The sequence below is a fragment of the Aegilops tauschii genome, chromosome 7 (genome assembly GCF_002575655.3).
Source record: "Aegilops tauschii subsp. strangulata cultivar AL8/78 chromosome 7, Aet v6.0, whole genome shotgun sequence".
Classification (NCBI taxonomy): Eukaryota; Viridiplantae; Streptophyta; class Magnoliopsida; order Poales; family Poaceae; genus Aegilops; species Aegilops tauschii.
Genome location: NC_053041.3, coordinates 651968961 through 651996417, shown reverse-complemented (window position 1 = coordinate 651996417; position 27457 = coordinate 651968961). Strand labels below are relative to the sequence as shown.

The window sequence follows — 27457 nt, the reverse complement described above, 5'->3', positions numbered from 1 at the left end:
GATAACTTGCATAAGAATTAACCTAAGATAACTTGCATAAGAATTAACCTAAGATAACTTGTGGGCTAAGATTGCCCGGTGGGCCTAGCTAAACCGGCCATAACATGGGTCTTGTGGCTGAAACTGAAAAATGATAAGGTGGCGATCAGGAGAATGTTAGAGCGCATCACTTTACTTAAGATAAGGTACCGGAAACCAATATCTCACCTGGTAGCCTGGGCTGCGACGCTTCTTCAGCCCAGCTCCACACCACCACTTGGAAGTTGGGCGGGATTTAACCCCAACGTACGGAAGGTCTTCCACGAACTCCACTCTTTTCTGCAGCGACTCTTCAGTCACATACCGCAGGTTTTTCTTGATCCTATCCTCAACGCTGCTCTTCGCCCGGTCGACAGTCTCCATCGATAAATCCACACCACTCCCCACCCCTGCCCCCAAGATTTCCTCGCCGGTTCGACCGTACTCGACATGGCACGGTGGTGGCAGAGTTTTCCTCTCCGTGCGGTTTCTTGGAGTCTTATTACCCTTAGCATTATTTCCCTCCTGTTTCATGCATGGGAGGCATTGCCATAAACTCTTCCATGTTTTGGATTGGGATCAAATACGTCCCCAAGTCAACTGCTAACAGTGTTAATTACCTTGAGAGGGTTATCCTTATCCATATTGGGGTCTGGAACACCAGCCCTTGTTGGCTGCACCGGTTGCAAGTCTTGCTTCATTTCTGAATTCATGTCACTTTTTGCCACCTACAGGGGGGCATGTGTTGACACCAGTTTTTGGCATGGTCAAAAACATAATTAAGATGGTCTCAAATGGAAAAGTGCTCAAAGTGAGGAAATTCCGTATCATCAAAAGAAGAAACTTTGATATTTGGGCCATAGCCATCCGAACTCATCTCTAAGGCCGAAGTTGTGTTTGAATTACTTAGATTTTGTATGCAGAACACAATTCGGCTGATTACACCCCCAGGACGGCCCCGTATGGAAAAATGTCTATGAAGTCATGTTTTTGCTCAATTCTTGGGTGAAGCTTACTGAACAAAATAACGCTTCTCAGAGCTGCCACTTTACACTAATAATGCAGTGCAGAGGCCTGTGTGCAGAGCTAACGAGGAAAATCCATAGCCATGGATTTAGTGACTTCACAAGGATAGAACATAGATGAATACTTGCCTTTTTTGTATGTGATGTGATTTCTTCGGCAAAAGATACCTAATAGTACTATTTATTACAGTCCATTTGACAAATAAAGTATATGAGAAGGACACACAACAAACATTGTTAGCTGTTTCCACTTTTGTAGTTCCATAGTTGAGATTTCTGGCCTTCGCAGGCCGTGATATATCACATATTTGAGAATGGGCTTTTCATGTCTCCTTGTTATGCTAATTGAGACTTCAAGCTGGGGTGGAGGGGCATGAGTCAGGAGGCCTTCCCAATCCCACGGTACCTCCTCTTCTTCGCCGCGTCGTTGCCCAGGCCACCTATTCGCAGACCATGGGTGACGTGAGTGTGGTCGATGGCGGCGGGCCGTTCCAAGCACTCACTTTCCATCGATACCAATGACCACAGAGGGATGGATCTAGCCGCCAAGATGCAGAGTGGCGGTCGATGGCGGCAGCCTGCTCCCAAGCTGCAGGTAAGAAGGTGACGTGGCGGTGATTGGTTTACTGCCTGCATTTTTTGTTTGAGCAGTTTCTTTATTAGCTTGAGCTAATGGCTTGTCAGTTTGCTAATTGGAATCTTCTGATTGTTAGGCACATTGCAGGTTAGTAAATCTGATGTGTGACACCAGTTGAATCTTCATCGTTAGAGAATGATCCTGATACACGCACACTATTTTTTCTCATACAAAAAAGGTTTTTTAAGGGTCACACTTACACATGTTGTGTTCACATGTTAATTGAACACTGGGTGAATTAAATATATATCTCAACTACTATTGATATTCATGGCTAAAACTAAATTTCTTATTAAATTTGCTGCCCATGTACATGCGGCGCTGCTTGTGTATTTCCACAGTTCATGACAACTTTGCTGCAACTCACAGTAGAGCTGGGATGCCACAAAAGATTGTTGCTGAGCTGAATAAATGCTGAAGAATCTTTTAGGGGAGTGAAAATTGATACCATTCAAATTTATAACACTACAAACCTAAAATCACATCCACTATTTGTTATTTTTGGTTACAACTAAACCGTACCGAATGTGTGTGACATGGATCACTAATGACGATGCACAGATGACTTGATTAAAATTTAGCAAAATAAGTTATCCTTGCAAATCTCCTGATCGACAAGCTATTTACCAATGGTCGTCGCGCTTCAGTGGTAGGCAGTGCAGTAGCAAGGTAGTAGTTGCTTATATGTGCTAAAATACTCAATTCATATTATCTCATATCAACATACAGAGATATATCAATTCTTTTCATTATGGTTTTCTTATCTGTCATCTGCAGAGTGCCCATCTATAGTTACTAGCCGCCAACCCGTGCATTCGCACGGGCTGCTAGTATATACATTGTTTCTAAACAAACTGAATTATTAAAACCCAATGGCATAAGACACATATACCAAAAATGATTTTATTAGTATGTCAAAAACACTACCAAAGTAGCATGTAAAAAAACAATGGTTATTCTACAGCATATTATGCAGCCAGCAAGCTTTGATATGAACTGTATGATCTATTTGTATATCAGCTAAACAAAAAAAACACTTTAAAATTGCCAGTGCCGGTAATGGAAAACTAATAAATTCATATATATCAATGGATATTGAGACATATTCACACAACTAATTTTACTTGCTAATCTTAACCAACTAACCTAAGTTTGCAAGAAAATTTCATGCACACTTCCTTATTTTATTTTAATCTAAACAATGGTTTTGTGCTTTCACGGTATTCACATTCCTATATGTTGACACAATTCTTGATGGCATCAAGATCAACATTATACTAACTCATGTTACATGTCCTCTTTTGAAATTAGGTTAATCTCCACCAAACCTGTCGTGCTCCCCCACTTGTCCTTATAACTTGTTAAGAAGCAGTTCCAGCACAATCAATTTTCTTGATATGAGTAGCCGTGCCAAGGTGTCCTACATGTCATGTTTTTTACATCAACAAAATTCCTACAAGAGTTGTTAGAAATCTCAATGAATAACACTGGGGAGATATCTGTAGGAGCTCTCAAAAGGCAACATCTTACATCGTACAATTATAAAATTAGATGGGATAAATAGTTCACTTATGACCCAGATATATAAAGGCGAATAACTGTGAGGACAAGCTCTCCTGTATAATCCATCTTTTTGGGCAACTCTTGGACAATCCATCTGAGGATGTAAAAAACTAAACGGGCATGCAATCGTGAAGTCTAATAGGATAGCAAGCCTGCAGAACTTGTCGTCCTTTGCATCAACACAAATAATATATTATCTTCCCTCGTCCTCCAAATCCGAACATCAATTTTTTTAATCTAAATGCATGGAAATGGACATGCAGGATACTGGGTGTCATCATTGATCGCGTTCGTCGTAAATATGTGGATGAAAAGATTGCCTAGGTTCATCCAACTGAAAAGGTTGAGAAGAACAACAATTGAATATATATGGGAAACCTCAAGGTGCAACAACTTATATATTATAGTTAGAAAATTAGATGAATAAAAAGTATACTTATACTACCCTCATATATGAAGGCGAACAACTGTGACCCTTTGACAAAAAAGTATACTTGCTATCCTCTCTTTGATAATCCATATTTTGTTGTTGGCAGCTCTTTGATGTTCCATCTTACAACATTATGAGAAAAATGGTTCAAACACACACTCATTGAATTAGGACTGCAAATCTGTACAACCTGTAACCCTTTGCATAAAAAAATCAGTATATTAATTAGCTTCCCTTGGAAGTTGGAATCCAAATCCAAAACAGCAAATACCAGAAAATAAATCTAAGTGAATCAAAATCCACTATGAGATTCAAAACGACATGATATTTGTCACATAAATATTGATAGTTTTCAAAGTTGAGTAGATTAACTATAAATGTCAAAGTGATACGACGTAGGTTGCACAATTAAATATGTAGATGAAAAACGATGTTTACTTACAATCCACATATATGTTAAGAAATAAGGGTTAGTAAATTCTCTCTGGGATGGTCAATCCTTCTTTTTTGTCCACTCTTTTATGTTATTTATTATGACACATAAATGGGAAAACAACACATACACACAAGGTGTGCAGTCAAATAGCAACACATCCGCAAGCATCTTACATCGACTATCTGCTTTTGACTATATGATCTCTTATCAACCTAGCAAATGCAACTGATAGCTGCGGTCAGATGCAGGAGATGTGTGTTTGAAAGCCATGGAGGAGATGGAAGCAACTCCACCACATCATGACCAGAGCACCTAGCGTGCACGCTCCAGTCACCTAGCAAAACTCATCTGAGTAGAAATTAGAAATTAGAGGAGAGAGCCATACACACCTACAGTACATGCCAGTATGCCACACCCACACACACGGACAAAACGGCGATTCCTGCTTAGCCCGTGTTCAGTGGTAGGGCTGACCCCGATGTCGTGTCTCGTGTGAAGAAAGGGTGTTGATTCCTTCAGAGGCTCCCGGCCTGGACGGGGCTATTAGGAATCCAGGGGCAGCGAAGCCTGTTTCCTCCAAGACGTAAGTCATGAATGATCGGGCCTCCGGTGGCAGCGAAGCCTATTGCGTCTAGGACGGAGATTGGCGGCTAGTGTTCTGTCGCAACACGGATCTCGGTGGTGCACCAAGGAGATATATGGGAATAACTCAACCGATCTTGATATAGGCTCCATTGTGTTTTGGTCTATGGTGGAGTTGCGTTTGAATACAATCTTAAAACCATTTCGGCTATGTTTTCCCATAGGAGATCGCCTTAGGGTGCAGCCAGTTTAAACCGAACAGTTTTGGAAAGTTCGGACAAAACCAATCCGAATTTGACTAGGGTTTTGGACATGAATCCAAGCATTTTCCTTGCACGGGAAGTCCAGCCGCCTCTTATATACCTAAGGGGTGACGGCCGATTGAGCAACACACAATCGAACAAACACATTTACTACTTTTTCGTGTTCATCTACTTTTTATCTCTCCCTTGTATCTATCTTCTCATTCGTCGTCTGTTCTTCTTGTTGCAGGGTGGCGAACCTCGAGGCCTTAGAGGCGGTCAGGCCGACCTAGGGCAGCCCATAGCTGCCGCGTGCCCCGATGGGGTCCCTTCCGGGCGTGTGGGGCTTCGGGTCTACAAAAGCGTCTGCCGGATTGTCTTGCGTACCGCGCTTCCGGCGGGTCTCCTTCGACGTGAGATGCGGTGCATCACCCTCGGTGTTGGAGGTACACGGTGACGTGTTCGTGTGCGAACACACTTTTTGGCGACTCCGCTGGGGACGAAGCTTTGAACGGTCTCCGGCCCGTTCTTGCTACGAAGAGATCGTCATCTAGGGTTTGCAATCTACAAAGGTTATATGAATACCCAATTCACATATGTAGATGCAAATAATGCGTATGTTGTTGCTAGATCATCTAATGAGCATAATGTATGGGCTAGCCCTAGCTTTATCAATCATGCATATAATTATGTGCAAGAGCCGATGCAACAAAATCTCCATGATTGTACTTCATATAATTTAAGCAACATGCAACATATGTATCCCAACTCCCATGCATCGGCAACCCCACAAATTTATATGCCAATGAATAACATGATGAGTTCGGTTAATCAAGTTGAGACACCCTATGTACGAACTTCCAATGGTATGCAACAAAGTGTTTCAAGCTTTTATTCATCGGCAAATAATTTGCAGTACGTTAATCCAAACGTGCCAGTGGATAGGGGAATTGGCCATGTTACTACTAGTTATTTGGCCAATTACCCTCAAACATCATATGCTACACCTAATGCTACTAATTTTTTGGCACCATTGATGTCCATAATTCGTCTCCGCACCTTCATGGTCATGGCCGAATAAGTGAAACTTCTGCAGGAGCACAAATGCCTTCACCTACTACCGTGGCATATCATGTACCCCCTGCCAATGTCGTGCATGCCTCCCTATGCTCATGCAAATCCATATCCATCATGGGACAAGTATAATACAAGGGCACATTCTCCATATTATTATAAACCATCTCGCCAATATTATGCAACTCCAAGAAGACCAACATTCAATAAGCAGTCATATGTTCAAGACCGTTTCAATAAAAAAGAATCGGTCCGAAACACAAGGAAGAATAAGGAGGTGTGGTTGAGCAAGTCTACCGCGTCAAAAGAGATGGTCGTAAGAGTGCCACTTCACATATGATCTCAAATGATAAAGAGTCAATTAAGTTATTGACATTGGCTATAAAAGGCAATGAGGAAAGCCAATCAAGTGCCATATCTGAAGGGAAGAAGAGAGTGCACAAGGTAAAACAAGAATTGCCATTACTTCAAACAAAATCGCAGCCGGGGTGCCCACTCGGCTTATCGTATTGGCAAAAGAAGAAGTTGCAAAAGCTTAGTGCACAAGAACTTGAAAAGAGAAACATGGCATGTGTTCCAAAAGGAAGTATTCAAAATACTCCCTCCGTTCCAAAATACTTGACTTCCATTTGTCCAAAAATGAATGTACCTATATATTGAAACATGTCTAGATACATCTATATTTTGACAAATGGAAAGCATGTATTGTGGAACGGAGGGAGTAAGAATTATGTGCGAGCTTCCTTTACAAGGAGTGCGGCAAAGGTGAAGAAGGAAAATAGTGAAAACTATGAAGGACCAAGCCGAAGGTTTCAACATCTTCGGTCTATACATTATCCATATTCTTCAACTGTGCCGTTGATGCCTATGCCATGGAAGTCGTCATCAGGTATGATTGGTTACCCTCAATGGGCTTATTTTAATCCATGGACGCAATATAATTTCTTACATCGTGAAAGGGTATTACCAAATCATCATATGTTTGATTAGCTTCACTTTTGTTGCTAATCTAAATGGCCGATATATACCTATCGTCCTAAGCACGTACAAATGGCTGATGGAGTGTTGACATCGTTCTTAGAAAAACTACGTGCAAATTATTTTTCGGCTCACAAGTTTTGTCGAAAAACAGGGTGCCATGTGTTGACACCAGTTTTTGGCATGGTCAAAAACGTAATTAAGATGGCCTCAAATGGAAAAGTGCTCAAAGTGAGGAAGTTCCGTATCATCAAAAGAAGAAACTTTGATATTTGGGCCATAGCCATCCGAACTCATCTCTAAGGCCGAAGTTGTGTTTGAAGTACTGAGATTTTGTATTCAGAACACTATTCGGCTGATTACACCCCGAGGACCGCCTCGTATGGAAAAATGATCTACACGATTTGTCTTCGTCTCGTCGAAACGATCGATTTTGATAGAAAAATCGTCCAAATCCGAGTCCGTATGCAAAAGTTAGATTAATCGGAGTGTAGCCCTTTCATGAGGCGAGATGTGGCGCGCCCTACCAGACGCATGTCTGATGGGTAGCGCGAGGAAACAGGTGTTTTGCGCGAGCGATTTGACCCTTAAGATGACCTCTGATCAAAACATGTTCAACATGAAAGTTGTTCGTCTTGTCGAAACGGTCAAGATTGCTTTTAGGATCATTTTCATCCGAGGTCGTTTACCACATCAAACATTACCCGCAAGGTGCAGCCAGTTTAAACCGGACAGTTTTGGATAGTTCGGACAAAACCAATCCGAATTTGACTAGGGTTTTGGACATGAATCCAAGCCTTTTCCTTGCACGGGAAGTCCAGCCGCCTCTTATATACCTAAGGGGTGACGGCCGATTGAACAACACACAATCGAACAAACACATCTACTACTTTTTCGTGTTCATCTATTTTTTATCTCTCCCTTGTATCTTTCTTCTCGTTCTTCGTCTGTTCTTCTTGTTGCAGGGCGGCGAACCTCGAGGCCCTAGGGGCGGTCAGGACGACCTAGGGCAGCCCATAGCCGCCCGCGCGCGCCGACGGGGTCCCTCCCGGGCGTGTGGGGCTTTGGGTCTACAAAAGCGCCTGCCAGATTGTCTTGCGTACCGCGCTTTCGGCGGGTCTCCTTCCACGTGAGCTGCGGTGCATCACCCTCGGCGTTGGAGGTACACGATGACGTGTTCGTGTGTGAACACACTTTTTGGCGACTTCGCTGGGGACGAAGCTTTGAACGGTCTCCGGCCCGTTCTTGCTACGAAGAGATCGTCATCTAGGGTTTGCAATCTACAAAGGTTATATGAATACCCAATTCACATATGTAGATGCAAATAATGAGTATGTTGTTGCTAGATCATCTAATGAGCATAATGTATGGGCTAGCCCTAGCTTTATCAATCATGCATATAATTATGTGCAAGGGCCGATGCAACAAAATCTCCATGATTCTACTTCATATAATTTTAGCAACATGCACATATGTATCCCAACTCCCATGCATCGTCAACCCCACAAATTTATATGCCGATGAATAACATGATGAGTTCGGTTAATCAAGTAGAGACACCCTATGTACGAACTTCCAATGGTATGCAACAAAGTGTTTCAAGCTTTTATTCATCGGCAAATAATTTGCAGTACGTTAATCCAAACGTGCCAGTGGATAGGGGATGGCCATGTTACTACTAGTTATTTGGCCAATTACCCTCAAACATCATATGCTACACCTAATGCTACTAATTTTTTGGCACCATACGCAACTGTTGATGTCCATAATTCGGCTCCGCACCTTCATGGTCATGGCCGAACAAGTGAAACTTCTGCAGGAGCACAAATGCCTTCACCTACTACGGTGGCATATCATGTACCCCCTGCACAATTACAGAATTTCGGCAACACACCATTGCCGAAAGCGTCTCAAAGTATTGGGGGGCAATCCGGTGAAGATTGGGCAGAAATTGGTCGAAAAAAGCTTAAAGATAGCCTAGCTGCAATGTTTGCTGAATTTAGACAAGAACAAGCAACCTTGCGAATCAAAGAAAAAAAAGTGGTGATTCGGATAACAAAGTTAATTCGGTTATTAAAAAGCCGAATCAAATAGTATGTGTACTGAATTTATTGAAGAAAAAGAGGACGCCAAGGCATTGGAGAGTCATATAAAAGTGGAGCAAAGTATTATTCAAGTATCACAACCATCATGCTCTCCCAGCGTGTATGAAGAGGTATGTCTAGCAAGTGATTTTCCTGTTTTCAGATTTGGTCACAACTTTATTGTTGATGCATCTATTAGGAAAAATCTCGTAAGTAATTTTGATAGACCAATGATGAAGGGTAATTTACTTGTTAGCACTAAAATTGTTACAAATCATATCGGTCAATAAATTGTACCATTCAGAGAGACTGATAGCAACAAAATTGTTACAAAGCATATCGGTCAATACATTGTACCATTCGAAGAGACCGATAGTGACTTATTATTGGAGCCAAAGCTTATCCCATTGCTTTATTTAAAGTTCATATCTAATTGGGTAGCTTTGCTTGCTTCATACTTGGCTTACGCATGGTCTCAATTGAGACATGTGTGTTTTAACTATTTTCGTTTCAGAAATATAAAGCCAAGGTTAAATTATTTTGAGAAATCCGATACTAATATTATATCTTATCCAAAGATATCGGAGATAGAGTGCAAAACACAATGTATAGCCAAATGGGAAGATTCTAAATCTGAACCATTCATTTGCTTACCTCCAAAGCCGTTCGCACACCAAGATCGGCTAGAAACCAAAACGTATACCTTCGATTCAAACATGTGTGACCAAATCTTTGATTTATTGTTGAAAAATAATTACATTAGAATCCTTGATCACCATATCAAGCCATCTATCCAAGGACGAATTTATTGTAAGTTGCATGATTCGTTCAAGCATAGTATTGAGGATTGCAACATGTTTCGTCAAATAGTTAAATCGGCCATTGATAAAGGACGATTGAAATTTGTTGAGACCCCAAGAGATGATGAGTCTATTCCAATTGGTCCCGATGGTAAAATGTTTTTGCATCGGCTGCTTCAAGCCGATCCATTTAAAGAGAAGGTAAAAACTGCAGGTGATGGGATCAAGCTTTCAAGTAAAGAAGTTGTTGAAGAGCATAATGAACATAATCTTGAGGGCGAGAATTCCATCGAAGCTACAATGAAGACGCCAAGGACTGGGGGGGCAACAAGAAAATCCAAAGATCGGCGCAAGCACAGCCAAAAAAACAAAAGCCGACGTAAGCACAAAGCTAAAAAGCCTAAAGTCACTTTCACGCAACTATTGGAAAAATATCAAAAGATAAGTGAGGAGAGCAGTGCTCATCGGCCAACTAATGCAAAAGCATTAAGATCACCCCCTAGGCGCAAATCCAAGGATCGATATTGGCACGAAGATAATTTGAATGCAACTTATTCATATCCTTATTTTGGGCCGTCAATGCCAATGTCGTGGATGCCTCCCTATGCTCACGCAAATCCATATCCATCATGGGACAAGTATAATACAAGGGCACATTCTCCATATTATTATAAACCATCTCGCCAATATTATGCAACTCCAAGAAGACCAACATTCAATAAGCAGTCATATGTTCAAGACCGTTTCAATAAAAAAGAATCGGTCCGAAACACAAGGAAGAATAAGGAGGTGTGGTTGAGCAAGTCTACCGCGTCAAAAGAGATGGTCGTAAGAGTGCCACTTCACATATGATCTCAAATGATAAAGAGTCAATTAAGTTATTGACATTGGCTATAAAAGGCAATGAGGCAAGCCAATCAAGTGCCAAATCTGAAGGGAAGAAGAGAGTGCACAAGGTAAAACAAGAATTGCCATTACTTCAAACAAAATCGCAGCCGGGGTGCCCACTCGGCTTATCGTATTGGCAAAAGAAGAAGTTGCAAAAGCTTAGTGCACAATAACTTGAAAAGAGAAACATGGCATGTGTTCCAAAAGGAAGTATTCAAAATACTCCCTCCGTTCCAAAATACTTGACTTCCATTTGTCCAAAAATGAATGTACCTATATATTGAAACATGTCTAGATACATCTATATTTTGACAAATGGAAAGCATGTATTGTGGAACGGAGGGAGTAAGAATTATGTGCGAGCTTCCTTTACAAGGAGTGCGGCAAAGGTGAAGAAGGAAAATAGTGAAAACTATGAAGGACCAAGCCGAAGGTTTCAACATCTTCGGTCTATACATTATCCATATTCTTCAACTGTGCCGTTGATGCCTATGCCATGGAAGTCGTCATCAGGTATGATTGGTTACCCTCAATGGGCTTATTTTAATCCATGGACGCAATATAATTTCTTACATCGTGAAAGGGTATTACCAAATCATCATATGTTTGATTAGCTTCACTTTTGTTGCTAATCTAAATGGCCGATATATACCTATCGTCCTAAGCACGTACAAATGGCTGATGGAGTGTTGACATCGTTCTTAGAAAAACTACGTGCAAATTATTTTTCGGCTCACAAGTTTTGTCGAAAAACAGGGGGCCATGTGTTGACACCAGTTTTTGGCATGGTCAAAAACGTAATTAAGATGGCCTCAAATGGAAAAGTGCTCAAAGTGAGGAAGTTCCGTATCATCAAAAGAAGAAACTTTGATATTTGGGCCATAGCCATCCGAACTCATCTCTAAGGCCGAAGTTGTGTTTGAAGTACTGAGATTTTGTATTCAGAACACTATTCGGCTGATTACACCCCGAGGACCGCCTCGTATGGAAAAATGATCTACACGATTTGTCTTCGTCTCGTCGAAACGATCGATTTTGATAGAAAAATCGTCCAAATCCGAGTCCGTATGCAAAAGTTAGATTAATCGGAGTGTAGCCCTTTCATGAGGCGAGATGTGGCGCGCCCTACCAGACGCATGTCTGATGGGTAGCGCGAGGAAACAGGTGTTTTGCGCGAGCGATTTGACCCTTAAGATGACCTCTGATCAAAACATGTTCAACATGAGAGTTGTTCGTCTTGTCGAAACGGTCAAGATTGCTTTTAGGATCATTTTCATCCGAGGTCGTTTACCACATCAAACATTACCCGCAAGGTGCAGCCAGTTTAAACCGGACAGTTTTGGATAGTTCGGACAAAACCAATCCGAATTTGACTAGGGTTTTGGACATGAATCCAAGCCTTTTCCTTGCACGGGAAGTCCAGCCGCCTCTTATATACCTAAGGGGTGACGGCCGATTGAACAACACACAATCGAACAAACACATCTACTACTTTTTCGTGTTCATCTATTTTTTATCTCTCCCTTGTATCTTTCTTCTCGTTCTTCGTCTGTTCTTCTTGTTGCAGGGCGGCGAACCTCGAGGCCCTAGGGGCGGTCAGGACGACCTAGGGCAGCCCATAGCCGCCCGCGCGCGCCGACGGGGTCCCTCCCGGGCGTGTGGGGCTTTGGGTCTACAAAAGCGCCTGCCAGATTGTCTTGCGTACCGCGCTTTCGGCGGGTCTCCTTCCACGTGAGCTGCGGTGCATCACCCTCGGCGTTGGAGGTACACGATGACGTGTTCGTGTGTGAACACACTTTTTGGCGACTTCGCTGGGGACGAAGCTTTGAACGGTCTCCGGCCCGTTCTTGCTACGAAGAGATCGTCATCTAGGGTTTGCAATCTACAAAGGTTATATGAATACCCAATTCACATATGTAGATGCAAATAATGAGTATGTTGTTGCTAGATCATCTAATGAGCATAATGTATGGGCTAGCCCTAGCTTTATCAATCATGCATATAATTATGTGCAAGGGCCGATGCAACAAAATCTCCATGATTCTACTTCATATAATTTTAGCAACATGCACATATGTATCCCAACTCCCATGCATCGTCAACCCCACAAATTTATATGCCGATGAATAACATGATGAGTTCGGTTAATCAAGTAGAGACACCCTATGTACGAACTTCCAATGGTATGCAACAAAGTGTTTCAAGCTTTTATTCATCGGCAAATAATTTGCAGTACGTTAATCCAAACGTGCCAGTGGATAGGGGATGGCCATGTTACTACTAGTTATTTGGCCAATTACCCTCAAACATCATATGCTACACCTAATGCTACTAATTTTTTGGCACCATACGCAACTGTTGATGTCCATAATTCGGCTCCGCACCTTCATGGTCATGGCCGAACAAGTGAAACTTCTGCAGGAGCACAAATGCCTTCACCTACTACGGTGGCATATCATGTACCCCCTGCACAATTACAGAATTTCGGCAACACACCATTGCCGAAAGCGTCTCAAAGTATTGGGGGGCAATCCGGTGAAGATTGGGCAGAAATTGGTCGAAAAAAGCTTAAAGATAGCCTAGCTGCAATGTTTGCTGAATTTAGACAAGAACAAGCAACCTTGCGAATCAAAGAAAAAAAAGTGGTGATTCGGATAACAAAGTTAATTCGGTTATTAAAAAGCCGAATCAAATAGTATGTGTACTGAATTTATTGAAGAAAAAGAGGACGCCAAGGCATTGGAGAGTCATATAAAAGTGGAGCAAAGTATTATTCAAGTATCACAACCATCATGCTCTCCCAGCGTGTATGAAGAGGTATGTCTAGCAAGTGATTTTCCTATTTTCAGATTTGGTCACAACTTTATTGTTGATGCATCTATTAAGAAAAATCTCGTAAGTAATTTTGATAGACCAATGATGAAGGGTAATTTACTTGTTAGCACTAAAATTGTTACAAATCATATCGGTCAATAAATTGTACCATTCAGAGAGACTGATAGCAACAAAATTGTTACAAAGCATATCGGTCAATACATTGTACCATTCGAAGAGACCGATAGTGACTTATTATTGGAGCCAAAGCTTATCCCATTGCTTTATTTAAAGTTCATATCTAATTGGGTAGCTTTGCTTGCTTCATACTTGGCTTACGCATGGTCTCAATTGAGACATGTGTGTTTTAACTATTTTCGTTTCAGAAATATAAAGCCAAGGTTAAATTATTTTGAGAAATCCGATACTAATATTATATCTTATCCAAAGATATCGGAGATAGAGTGCAAAACACAATGTATAGCCAAATGGGAAGATTCTAAATCTGAACCATTCATTTGCTTACCTCCAAAGCCGTTCGCACACCAAGATCGGCTAGAAACCAAAACGTATACCTTCGATTCAAACATGTGTGACCAAATCTTTGATTTATTGTTGAAAAATAATTACATTAGAATCCTTGATCACCATATCAAGCCATCTATCCAAGGACGAATTTATTGTAAGTTGCATGATTCGTTCAAGCATAGTATTGAGGATTGCAACATGTTTCGTCAAATAGTTAAATCGGCCATTGATAAAGGACGATTGAAATTTGTTGAGACCCCAAGAGATGATGAGTCTATTCCAATTGGTCCCGATGGTAAAATGTTTTTGCATCGGCTGCTTCAAGCCGATCCATTTAAAGAGAAGGTAAAAACTGCAGGTGATGGGATCAAGCTTTCAAGTAAAGAAGTTGTTGAAGAGCATAATGAACATAATCTTGAGGGCGAGAATTCCATCGAAGCTACAATGAAGACGCCAAGGACTGGGGGGGCAACAAGAAAATCCAAAGATCGGCGCAAGCACAGCCAAAAAAACAAAAGCCGACGTAAGCACAAAGCTAAAAAGCCTAAAGTCACTTTCACGCAACTATTGGAAAAATATCAAAAGATAAGTGAGGAGAGCAGTGCTCATCGGCCAACTAATGCAAAAGCATTAAGATCACCCCCTAGGCGCAAATCCAAGGATCGATATTGGCACGAAGATAATTTGAATGCAACTTATTCATATCCTTATTTTGGGCCGTCAATGCCAATGTCGTGGATGCCTCCCTATGCTCACGCAAATCCATATCCATCATGGGACAAGTATAATACAAGGGCACATTCTCCATATTATTATAAACCATCTCGCCAATATTATGCAACTCCAAGAAGACCAACATTCAATAAGCAGTCATATGTTCAAGACCGTTTCAATAAAAAAGAATCGGTCCGAAACACAAGGAAGAATAAGGAGGTGTGGTTGAGCAAGTCTACCGCGTCAAAAGAGATGGTCGTAAGAGTGCCACTTCACATATGATCTCAAATGATAAAGAGTCAATTAAGTTATTGACATTGGCTATAAAAGGCAATGAGGCAAGCCAATCAAGTGCCAAATCTGAAGGGAAGAAGAGAGTGCACAAGGTAAAACAAGAATTGCCATTACTTCAAACAAAATCGCAGCCGGGGTGCCCACTCGGCTTATCGTATTGGCAAAAGAAGAAGTTGCAAAAGCTTAGTGCACAATAACTTGAAAAGAGAAACATGGCATGTGTTCCAAAAGGAAGTATTCAAAATACTCCCTCCGTTCCAAAATACTTGACTTCCATTTGTCCAAAAATGAATGTACCTATATATTGAAACATGTCTAGATACATCTATATTTTGACAAATGGAAAGCATGTATTGTGGAACGGAGGGAGTAAGAATTATGTGCGAGCTTCCTTTACAAGGAGTGCGGCAAAGGTGAAGAAGGACAATAGTGAAAACTATGAAGGACCAAGCCGAAGGTTTCAACATCTTCGGTCTATACATTATCCATATTCTTCAACTGTGCCGTTGATGCCTATGCCATGGAAGTCGTCATCAGGTATGATTGGTTACCCTCAATGGGCTTATTTTAATCCATGGACGCAATATAATTTCTTACATCGTGAAAGGGTATTACCAAATCATCATATGTTTGATTAGCTTCACTTTTGTTGCTAATCTAAATGGCCGATATATACCTATCGTCCTAAGCACGTACAAATGGCTGATGGAGTGTTGACATCGTTCTTAGAAAAACTACGTGCAAATTATTTTTCGGCTCACAAGTTTTGTCGAAAAACAGGGGGCCATGTGTTGACACCAGTTTTTGGCATGGTCAAAAACGTAATTAAGATGGCCTCAAATGGAAAAGTGCTCAAAGTGAGGAAGTTCCGTATCATCAAAAGAAGAAACTTTGATATTTGGGCCATAGCCATCCGAACTCATCTCTAAGGCCGAAGTTGTGTTTGAAGTACTGAGATTTTGTATTCAGAACACTATTCGGCTGATTACACCCCGAGGACCGCCTCGTATGGAAAAATGATCTACACGATTTGTCTTCGTCTCGTCGAAACGATCGATTTTGATAGAAAAATCGTCCAAATCCGAGTCCGTATGCAAAAGTTAGATTAATCGGAGTGTAGCCCTTTCATGAGGCGAGATGTGGCGCGCCCTACCAGACGCATGTCTGATGGGTAGCGCGAGGAAACAGGTGTTTTGCGCGAGCGATTTGACCCTTAAGATGACCTCTGATCAAAACATGTTCAACATGAAAGTTGTTCGTCTTGTCGAAACGGTCAAGATTGCTTTTAGGATCATTTTCATCCGAGGTCGTTTACCACATCAAACATTACCCGCAAGGTGCAGCCAGTTTAAACCGGACAGTTTTGGATAGTTCGGACAAAACCAATCCGAATTTGACTAGGGTTTTGGACATGAATCCAAGCCTTTTCCTTGCACGGGAAGTCCAGCCGCCTCTTATATACCTAAGGGGTGACGGCCGATTGAACAACACACAATCGAACAAACACATCTACTACTTTTTCGTGTTCATCTATTTTTTATCTCTCCCTTGTATCTTTCTTCTCGTTCTTCGTCTGTTCTTCTTGTTGCAGGGCGGCGAACCTCGAGGCCCTAGGGGCGGTCAGGACGACCTAGGGCAGCCCATAGCCGCCCGCGCGCGCCGACGGGGTCCCTCCCGGGCGTGTGGGGCTTTGGGTCTACAAAAGCGCCTACCAGATTGTCTTGCGTACCGCGCTTTCGGCGGGTCTCCTTCCACGTGAGCTGCGGTGCATCACCCTCGGCGTTGGAGGTACACGATGACGTGTTCGTGTGTGAACACACTTTTTGGCGACTTCGCTGGGGACGAAGCTTTGAACGGTCTCCGGCCCGTTCTTGCTACGAAGAGATCGTCATCTAGGGTTTGCAATCTACAAAGGTTATATGAATACCCAATTCACATATGTAGATGCAAATAATGCGTATGTTGTTGCTAGATCATCTAATGAGCATAATGTAGCGGCTAGCCCTAGCTTTATCAATCATGCATATAATTATGTGCAAGGGCCGATGCAACAAAATCTCCATGATTCTACTTCATATAATTTTAGCAACATGCACATATGTATCCCAACTCCCATGCATCGTCAACCCCACAAATTTATATGCCGATGAATAACATGATGAGTTCGGTTAATCAAGTAGAGACACCCTATGTACGAACTTCCAATGGTATGCAACAAAGTGTTTCAAGCTTTTATTCATCGGCAAATAATTTGCAGTACGTTAATCCAAACGTGCCAGTGGATAGGGGAATTGGCCATGTTACTACTAGTTATTTGGCCAATTACCCTCAAACATCATATGCTACACCTAATCCTACTAATTTTTTGGCACCATTGATGTCCATAATTCGTCTCCGCACCTTCATGGTCATGGCCGAATAAGTGAAACTTCTGCAGGAGCACAAATGCCTTCACCTACTACCGTGGCATATCATGTACCCCCTGCACAATTACAGAATTTCGGCAACACACCATTGCCGAAAGCGTCTCAAAGTATTGGGGGGCAATCCGATGAAGATTGGGCAGAAATTGGTCGAAAAAAGCTTAAAGATACCCTAGCTACAATGTTTGCTGAATTTAGACAAGAACAAGCAACCTTGCAAATCAAAGAAAGAAAGAGTGGTGATTCGGATAACAAAGTTAATTCGGTTATTAAAAAGCCGAATCAAATAGTATGTGTACTGAATTTATTGAAGAAAAAGAGGACGGCAAGGCATTGGAGAGTCATTTAAAAGTGGAGCAAAGTATTATTCAAGTATCACAACCATCATGCTCTCCCAGCGTGTATGAAGAGGTATGTCTAGCAAGTGGTTTGCCTATTTTCAGATTTGGTCACAGCTTTATTGTTGCTGCATCTATTAGGAAAAATCTCGTAAGTAATTTTGAAAGACCAATGATGAAGGGTAATTTACTTGTTAGCAATAAAATTGTTACAAAGCATATCGCTCAATACATTGTACCATTCAGAGAGACTGATAGCAATAAAATTGTTACAAAGCATATCGGTCAATACATTGTACCATTTGAAGAGACCGATAGTGACTTATTATTGGAGCCAAAGCTTATCCCATTGCTTTATTTAAAGTTCATATCTAATTGGGTAGCTTTGCCTGCTTCATACTTGGCTTACGCATGGTCTCAATTGAGACATGTGTGTTTTAACTATTTTCGTTTCAGAAATATAAAGCCAAGGTTAAATTATTTTGAGAAATCCGATGCTAATATTATATCTTATCCAAAGACATCGGAGATGGAGTGCAAAACACAATGTATAGCCCAATGGGAATATTCTAAATCTGAACCATTCATTTGCTTACCTCCAAAGCCATTCGCACACCAAGATCGGCTAGAAAACAAAACGTATACCTTCAATTCAAACATGTGTGATCAAATCTTTGATTTATTGTTGAAAAATAATTAAATTAGAATCCTTGATCACCATGTCAAGCCATCTATCCAAGGACGAATTTATTGTAAGTTGCATGATTCGTTCAAGCATAGTATTGAGGATTGCAACATGTTTCGTCAAATAGTTAAATCGGCCATTGATAAAGGTCGATAGAAATTTGTTGAGACACCAAGAGATGACGAGTCTATTCCAATTGGTCCCGATGGTAAAATGTTTTGCATCGGCTGCTTCAAGCCGATCCATTTAAAGAGAAGGTAAAAACTGCAGGTGATGGGATCAAGCTTTCAAGTAAAGAAGTTGTTGAAGAGCATAATGAACATAATCTTGAGGGCGAGAATTCCATCGAAGCTACAATGAAGACGCCAAGGACTGGGGGGCAACAAGAAAATCCTAAGATCGGTGCAAGCATAGCCAAAGAAAACAAAAGCCGACGTAAGCACAAAGGTAAAAAGCCTAAAGTCACTTTCACGCAACTATTGGAAAAATATCAGAAGATAAGTGAGGAGAGCAGTGCTTATCGGCCAACTAATGCAAAAGCATTAACATCACACCCTAGGCGCAAATCCAAGGATCGATATTGGCAAGAAGATAATTTGAATGCAACTTATTCATATCCTTATTTTGGGCCGTCAATGCCAATGTCGTGGATGCCTCCCTATGCTCACGCAAATCCATATCCATCATTGGACAAGTATAATACAAGGGCACATTCTCCATATTATTATAAACCATCTCGCCAATATTATGCAACTCCAAGAAGACCAACATTCAATGAGCAGTCATATGTTCAAGACCGTTTCAATAAAAAAGAATCGGTCCGAAACACAAGGAAGAATAAGGAGGTGGTTGAGCAAGTCTACGGTGTCAAAAGAGATGGTCGTAAGAGTGCCACTTCAGCTATGATCTCAAATGATAAAGAGTCAATTAAGTTATTGACATTGGCTATAAAAGGCAATGAGGCAAGCCAATCAAGTGCCAAATCTGAAGGGAAGAAGAGAGTGCACAAGGTAAAACAAGAATTGCCATTACTTCAAACAAAATCGCAGACGGGGTGCCCACTCGGCTTATCGTATTGGCAAAAGAAGAAGTTGCAAAAGCTTAGTGCACAAGAACTTGAAAAGAGAAACATGGCATGTGTTCCAAAAGGAAGTATTCAAAATACTCCCTCCGTTCCAAAATACTTGACTTCCATTTGTCCAAAAATGAATGTACCTATATATTGAAACATGTCTAGATACATCTATATTTTGACAAATGGAAAGCATGTATTGTGGAACGAGGGAGTAAGAATTATGTGCGAGCTTCCTTTACAAGGAGTGCGGCAAAGGTGAAGAAGGAAAATAGTGAAAACTATGAAGGACCAAGCCGAAGGTTTCAACATCTTCGGTCTATACATTATCCATATTCTTCAACTATGCCGTTGATGCCTATGCCATGGAAGTCGTCATCAGGTATGATTGGTTACCCTCAATGGGCTTATTTTAATCCATGGACGCAATATAATTTCTTACATCGTGAAAGGGTATTACCAAATCATCATATGTTTGATTAGCTTCACTTTTGTTGCTAATCTAAATGGCCGATATATACCTATCATCCTAAGCACGTACAAATGGCTGATGGAGTGTTGACATCGTTCTTAGAAAAACTACGTGCAAATTATTTTTCGGCTCACAAGTTTTGTCGAAAAACAGGGGGCCATGTGTTGACACCAGTTTTTGGCATGGTCAAAAACGTAATTAAGATGGCCTCAAATGGAAAAGTGCTCAAATTGAGGAAGTTCCGTATCATCAAAAGAAGAAACTTTGATATTTGGGCCATAGCCATCCGAACTCATCTCTAAGGCCGAAGTTGTGTTTGAAGTACTGAGATTTTGTATTCAGAACACTATTCGGCTGATTACACCCCGAGGACCGCCTCGTATGGAAAAATGATCTACACGATTTGTCTTCGTCTCGTCGAAACGATCGATTTTGATAGAAAAATCGTCCAAATCCGAGTCCGTATGCAAAAGTTAGATTAATCGGAGTGCAGCCCTGTCATAAGGCGAGATGTGGCGCGCCCTACCAGACGCATGTCTGATGGGTAGCGCGAGGAAACAGGTGTTTTGCGCGAGCGATTTGACCCTTAAGATGACCTCTGATCAAAACATGTTCAACATGAAAGTTGTTCGTCTTGTCGAAACAGTCAAGATTGCTTTTAGGATCATTTTCATCCGAGGTCGTTTACCAGCACAAAAATTACCCGCAACGTGCAGCCAGTTTAAACCGAACAGTTTTGGAAAGTTCGGACATAACCAATCCGAATTTGACTACGGTTTGGACGTGAATCCAAGCCTTTTCCTTGCACGGCAAGTCCAGCCGCCTCATATATACCTAAGGGGTGACGGCCAATTGAACAACACACAATCGAACAAACACATCTACTACTTTTTCGTGTTCATCTATTTTTTATCTCTCCCTTGTATCTTTCTTCTCGTTCTTCGTCTGTTCTTCTTGTTGCAGGGCGGCGAACCTCGAGGCCCTAGGGGCGGTCAGGCCGACCTAGGGCAGCCCATAGCTGCCGCGCGCCCCGACGGGGTCCCTCCCGGGCGTGTGGGGCTTCGGGTCTACAAAAGCGTCTGCCGGATTCTCTTGCGTACCGCGCTTCCGGCGGGTCTCCTTCGACGTGAGCTGCGGTGCATCACCCTCGGCGTTGGAGGTACACGGTGACGTGTTCGTGTGTGAACACACTTTTTGGCAACTCCGCTGGGGACGAAGCTTTGAACGGTCTCCGGCCTGTTCTTGCTACGAAGAGATCGTCATCTAGGGTTTGCAATCTACAAAGGTAATATGAATACCCAATTCACATATGTAGATGCAAATAATGCGTATGTTGTTGCTAGATCATCTGATGAGCATAATGTATCGGCTAGCCCTAGCTTTATCAATCATGCATATAATTATGTGCAAGGGCCGATGCAACAAAATCTTCATGATTCTACTTCATATAATTTTAGCAACATGCAACATATGTATCCCAACTCCCATGCATCGGCAACCCCACAAATTTATATGCCGATGAATAACATGATGAGTTCGGTTAATCAAGTTGAGACACCCTATGTAGGAACTTCCAATGGTATGCAACAAAGTGTTTCAAGCTTTTATTCATCGGCAAATAATTTGCAGTACGTTAATCCAAACGTGCCGGTGGATAGGGGAATTGGCCATGTTACTACTAGTTATTTGGCCAATTACCCTCAAACATCATATGCTACACCTAATGCTACTAATTTTTTGGCACCATACGCAACTATTCATGTCCATAATTCGACTCCGTACCTTCATGGTCATGGCCGAATAAGTGAAACTTCTGCAGGAGCACAAATGCCTTCACCTACTACCGTGGCATATCATGTACCCCCTGCACAATTACAGAATTTTGGCAACACACCATTGCCGAAAGCGTCTCAAAGTATTGGGGGGCAATCCGAATAAGATTGGGAAGAAATTGGTCGAAAAAAGCTTAAAGATAGCCTAGCTGCAGTGTTTGCTGAATTTAGACAAGAACAAGCAACCTTGCGAATCAAAGAAAGAAAGAGTGGTGATTCGGATAACAAAGTTAATTCGGTTATTAGAAAAGCCGAATCAAATAGTATGTGTACTGAATTTATTGAAGAAAAAGAGGACGGCAAGGCATTGGAGAGTCATTTAAAAGTGGAGCAAAGTATTATTCAAGTATCACAACCATCATGCTCTCCCAGCGTGTATGAAGAGGTATGTCTAGCAAGTGATTTGCCTATTTTCAGATTTGGTCACAGCTTTATTGTTGATGCATCTATTAGGAAAAATCTCGTAAGTAATTTTGATAGACCAATGATGAAGGGTAATTTACTTGTAACAATAAAATTGTTACAAAGCATATCGGTCAATACATTGTACCATTCAGAGAGACTGATAGCAACAAAATTGTTACAAATCATATCGGTCAATACATTGTACCATTCGAAGAGACCGATAGTGACTTATTATTGGAGCCAAAGCTTATCCCATTGCTTTATTTAAAGTTCATATCAAATTGGGTAGCTTTGCTTGCTTCATACTTGGCTTACACATGGTCTCAATTGAGACATGTGTGTTTTAACTATTTTCTTTTCAGAAATATAAAGCCAAGGTTAAATTATTTTGAGAAATCCGATGCTAATATTATATCTTATCCGAAGACATCGGAGATAGAGTGCAAAACACAATGTATAGCCGAATGGGAAGATTCTAAATCTGAACCATTCATTTGCTTACCTCCAAAGCCGTTCGCACACCAAGATCGGCTAGAAAACAAAACGTATACCTCGATTCAAACATGTGTGATCAAATATTTGATTTATTGTTGAAAAATAATTACATTAGAATCCTTGATCACCATGTCAAGCCATCTATCCAAGGACGAATTTATTGTAAGTTGCATGATTCGTTCAAGCATAGTATTGAGGATTGCAACATGTTTCGTCAAATAGTTAAATCGGCCATTGATAAAGGACGATAGAAATTTGTTGAGACACCAAGAGATGACGAGTCTATTCCAATTGGTCCCGATGGTAAAATGTTTTTGCATCGGCTGCTTCAAGCCGGTCCATTTAAAGAGAATGTAAAAACTGCAGGTGATGGGATCAAGCTTTCAAGTAAAGAAGTTGTTGAAGAGCATAATGAACATAATCTTGAGGGCGAGAATTCCATCAAAGCTACAATGAAGACGCCAAGGACTGGGGGGCAACAAGAAAATCCAAAGATCGGTGCAAGCATAGCCAAAGAAAACAAAAGCCGACGTAAGCACAAAGGTAAAAAGCCTAAAGTCACTTTCACGCAACTATTGGAAAAATATCAGAAGATAAGTGAGGAGAGCAGTGCTTATCGGCCAACTAATGCAAAAGCATTAAGATCACCCCCCTGGTGCAAATCCAAGGATCGATATTGGCAAGAAGAGAATTTGAATGCAACTTATTCATATCCTTATTTTGGGTCGTCAATGCCAATGTCGTGGATGCCTCCCTATGCTCACGCAAATCCATATCCATCATGGGACAAGTATAATACAGGGGCACATTCTCCATATTATTATAAACCATCTCGCCAATATTATGCAACTCCAAGAAGACCAACATTCAATGAGCAGTCATATGTTCAAGACCGTTTCAATAAAAAAGAATCGGTCCGAAACACAAGGAAGAATAAGGAGGTGGTTGAGCAAGTCTACCGCGTCAAAAGAGATGGTCGTAAGAGTGCCACTTCAGCTATGATCTCAAATGATAAAGAGTCAATTAAATTATTGACATTGGCTATAAAAGGCAATGAGGCAAGCCAATCAAGTGCCAAATCTGAAGGGAAGAAGAGAGTGCACCAGGTAAAACAAGAATTGCCATTACTTCAAACAAAATCGCAGCCGGGTTGCCCACTCGGCTTATCGTATTGGCAAAAGAAGAAGTTGCAAAAGCTTAGTGCACAAGAACTTGAAAAGAGAAACATGGCATGGGTTCCAAAAGGAAGTATTCAAAATAAGAATTATGTGCGAGCTTCCTTTACAAGGAGTGCGGCAAAGGTGAAGAAGGAAAATAGTGAAAACTATGAAGGACCAGGCTGAAGGTTTCAACATCTTCGGTCTATACATTATCCATATTCTTCAACTATGCCGTTGATGCCTATGCCATGGAATTCGTCATCAGGTATGATTGGTTACCCTCAATGGGCTTATTTTAATCCATGGATGCAATATAATTTCTTACATCATGAAAGGGTATTACCAAATCATCATATGTTCGATTAGCTTCACTTTTGTTGCTAATCTAAATGGCCGATATATACCTATCGTCCTAAGCACGTACAAATGGGCGACGACGTGTTCGTGTGCGAACAGAGGTGCTTACGACAACTTTGAGTAGACTATGAAATATGAAGTTGCCACCCGATGCATGGTTACAGGTTATTTTTCTAGTTTGGACGCTAATTAAGCACACCCATCACACCAACCATACGAAAGAATGTGAATTTGCTTGAGGACACTGAAATTTAGAAGCATCATTGTAGATAGAAACCTAATTTATCCCTTGGGAATAGAGAACAGTGTCCCTAAACATAATGATTTGGTTTGTTTGGGGCTACCTACTACGATCTTAGAGATCAATGAGTAAAAGCAAACAAACCTGCGATGTTCCCGGTCCAACGTGCGATTCACACCAGTGATGTAACTTAAAAGAAAAATCACTGCAGAGATAAGAAAAGAAAAGTTTAGAGAAACATCATCAAAAAGCTTTCAGGTGAGTGCAACAAATTCAAACTACATATTGACTAATAAAATCAGGCATACAATGAAAAAAAGTATATAAAAATATTATTTCTACGTGGCACACAAAGGACTAGTCAAAATGGCACTACCCACCTTAATAGGTTCACATCTTCCTCATTTAACAAGTTACCAGGGATTAATGATTTAGCATAATGGCACAAAGATCCTGTGAACTGCACGAAAGAAGGCATTAGATATGTAACATAAGAATTAACATAATCACAGCAAACTGTAAAACAAAAATACAAGAGACTGTACCCAAGTTTGTGCAAACTATCGTGGCCTCGTCAGATGCTAGATGGTCCAATGAATGCTTGGGACTCTCTGATAACAAGTATTTCTTAAATTTCTGAAGAAAATGATCTCTTTCTTGCTCTGTTAATGTGAAAGCGGAACTTGCTTTTAATAGGGTTACACAAAGATCACACTACACCTCGTAGCAACTGAGAGAAGATCTCACCTTCACATATGTTTGGAACAATGACGTGCAAATTTGCTATTATTTTCACCACACATGATGTTCTTGTCTGTGCATATTGTATTGAAGGCATGCTGGTAGAGCAAAAATGGCATGAATGGTTAACTTTAGCTTCAGTCAGCATATTTGAAGCAGCTAACAGTGCCAGGTCAGCTGCACCAAATGGATCATAATCCAGATTAGCGTCATCTTCCATCACCGGCAGATCGACAGAGCACCAACTCAAGACAAACTCATCATGAGGAGTCGCCAGAACTTGTGTCAGAAAGGGAATCTGCAGAAAAGATGAATAAAATAAAATATGCCAAAGTAACAGTTTTGTGGTTGCTAAAAGACTATATAACCCTGTCAAGGTAGGTATTAAAAAGCAGTCGACTTCAAAACTTACAGTATTAGTTATGAAATAAGACCTGAAGTTTGAATCGTCAGAAAAGACATCAACAAGACGCAATGCACTGATAAGCACAGAACCCATGGGGTAACTCTTATCATGGGAACTGGCAGCAGGTTTTTGTTTCCTTCCAAATGCGATCTTCGACAAATCAAGAACCTACCGTAATCATTGTGATAAGTTATCAATTGAATGAGATTTTCAGATGCTGCAAAAAAGGATTAATTTCTCCCCCTGGCTGTGGTCAGCCCTAGGAGAACTAACCTCCAGTGCCAAAATCTGCCCTAGTTGCATGCTTTTCGGTACAGAGGCGGCTTCCTAAAGGTAACAACTAGAGAATGTTTATAGCAGGAATTAGTTACTAACTCAATATTGGCGTAGACATTGGTAGTACTCGAATTAAACAAAGTAATTCAAGACTCATGACAAACTTACAGTGCAAAGGATTTTAGCCTTTTGTCTGGAAATGGAAGAAATATCAATTGATCCTTTCAGACAGTCTGGAACACTTAACTTCAATATCGTAATAGAGAGTGACAGTATACCTCCATTTCTACAGAGCTCCTGCATTGATTTAGTGACCTCTTAAGTCAAAATTCTCCAAGGGCATACCATGATATACAGACACTGAAGGAAATATGCCCTAGAGGCAACAATAAAGCTGTTATTTTATATTTCCTTATATCATGATAAATGTTTATTATTCATGCTAGAATTGTATTAATCGGCAACTTGATACATGTGTGGATACATAGACAAAACACCGTGTCCCTAGTAAGCCTCTACTAGACTAGCTCGTTTGACATGTGTTGTCATTTCATGAATGGGATGGCATCATTAAGAGAATGATGTGATGGACAAGACCCATCTGTTAGCTTAGCATAATGATCGTTAAGTTTTATTGCTATTGCTTTCTTCATGACTTATACATATTCCTCTGACTATGAGATTATGCAACTCCCGAATACCGGAGGAACACCTTGTGTGCTATCAAACGTGACTACATACCTGGGTGATTATAAAGATGCTCTACAGGTGTCTTTGAAGGTGTTTGTTGGGTTGGCATAGATTAAGATTAGGATTTGTCACTCTGAGTATCGGAGAGGTATCTCTGGGCCCTCTCGGTAATGCACATCACTATAAGCCTTGCAAGCAATGTGACTAATGAGTTAGTTGTGGGATGATGCATTACGAAACGAGTAAAGAGACTTGCCTGTAATGAGATTGAACTAGGTATGAGGATACCGACGATCGAATCTCGGGCAAGTAACATACCGATGAGAAAGGGAATAACGTATGTTGCTATGGCGGTTCGACCGATAAAGATCTTCGTAGAATATGTAGGAACCAATATGAGCATTCAGGTTCCACTGTTGGTTATTCATCGGAGATGTGTCTCGATCATGTCTACATAGTTCTCGAACCCGTAGGGTCCGCACGCTTAACGTTCGATAACGATTTGTATTATGAGTGATGTGTTTTGGTGACCGAAGATTCTTTGGAGTCCCGGATGAGACACGGACATGACTAGGAGTCTCAAAATAGTCGAGAGGTAAAGATTGATATATTGGACGATAGTATTTGGGCACCGAAATGGTTTTGGGACGTTTCAGATATTTATCGGAGTACCGAGGGGTTACCGGAACCCCCTGCGGAAAGTAATGGGCCTACATGGGCCATAGGGGAGAGGGGAGGCAGCCCACAAGGGGTGGTC

At 41.2% G+C, this 27457-nt stretch overlaps 1 pseudogene; it reads right to left on the bottom strand.

Moving 5' to 3' along the window:
- Positions 1 to 84: 84 nt before the first annotated feature.
- On the bottom strand, positions 85 to 26313 carry LOC141027621 (nodulin homeobox-like; annotated as a pseudogene).
- Positions 26314 to 27457: the final 1144 nt, after the last annotated feature.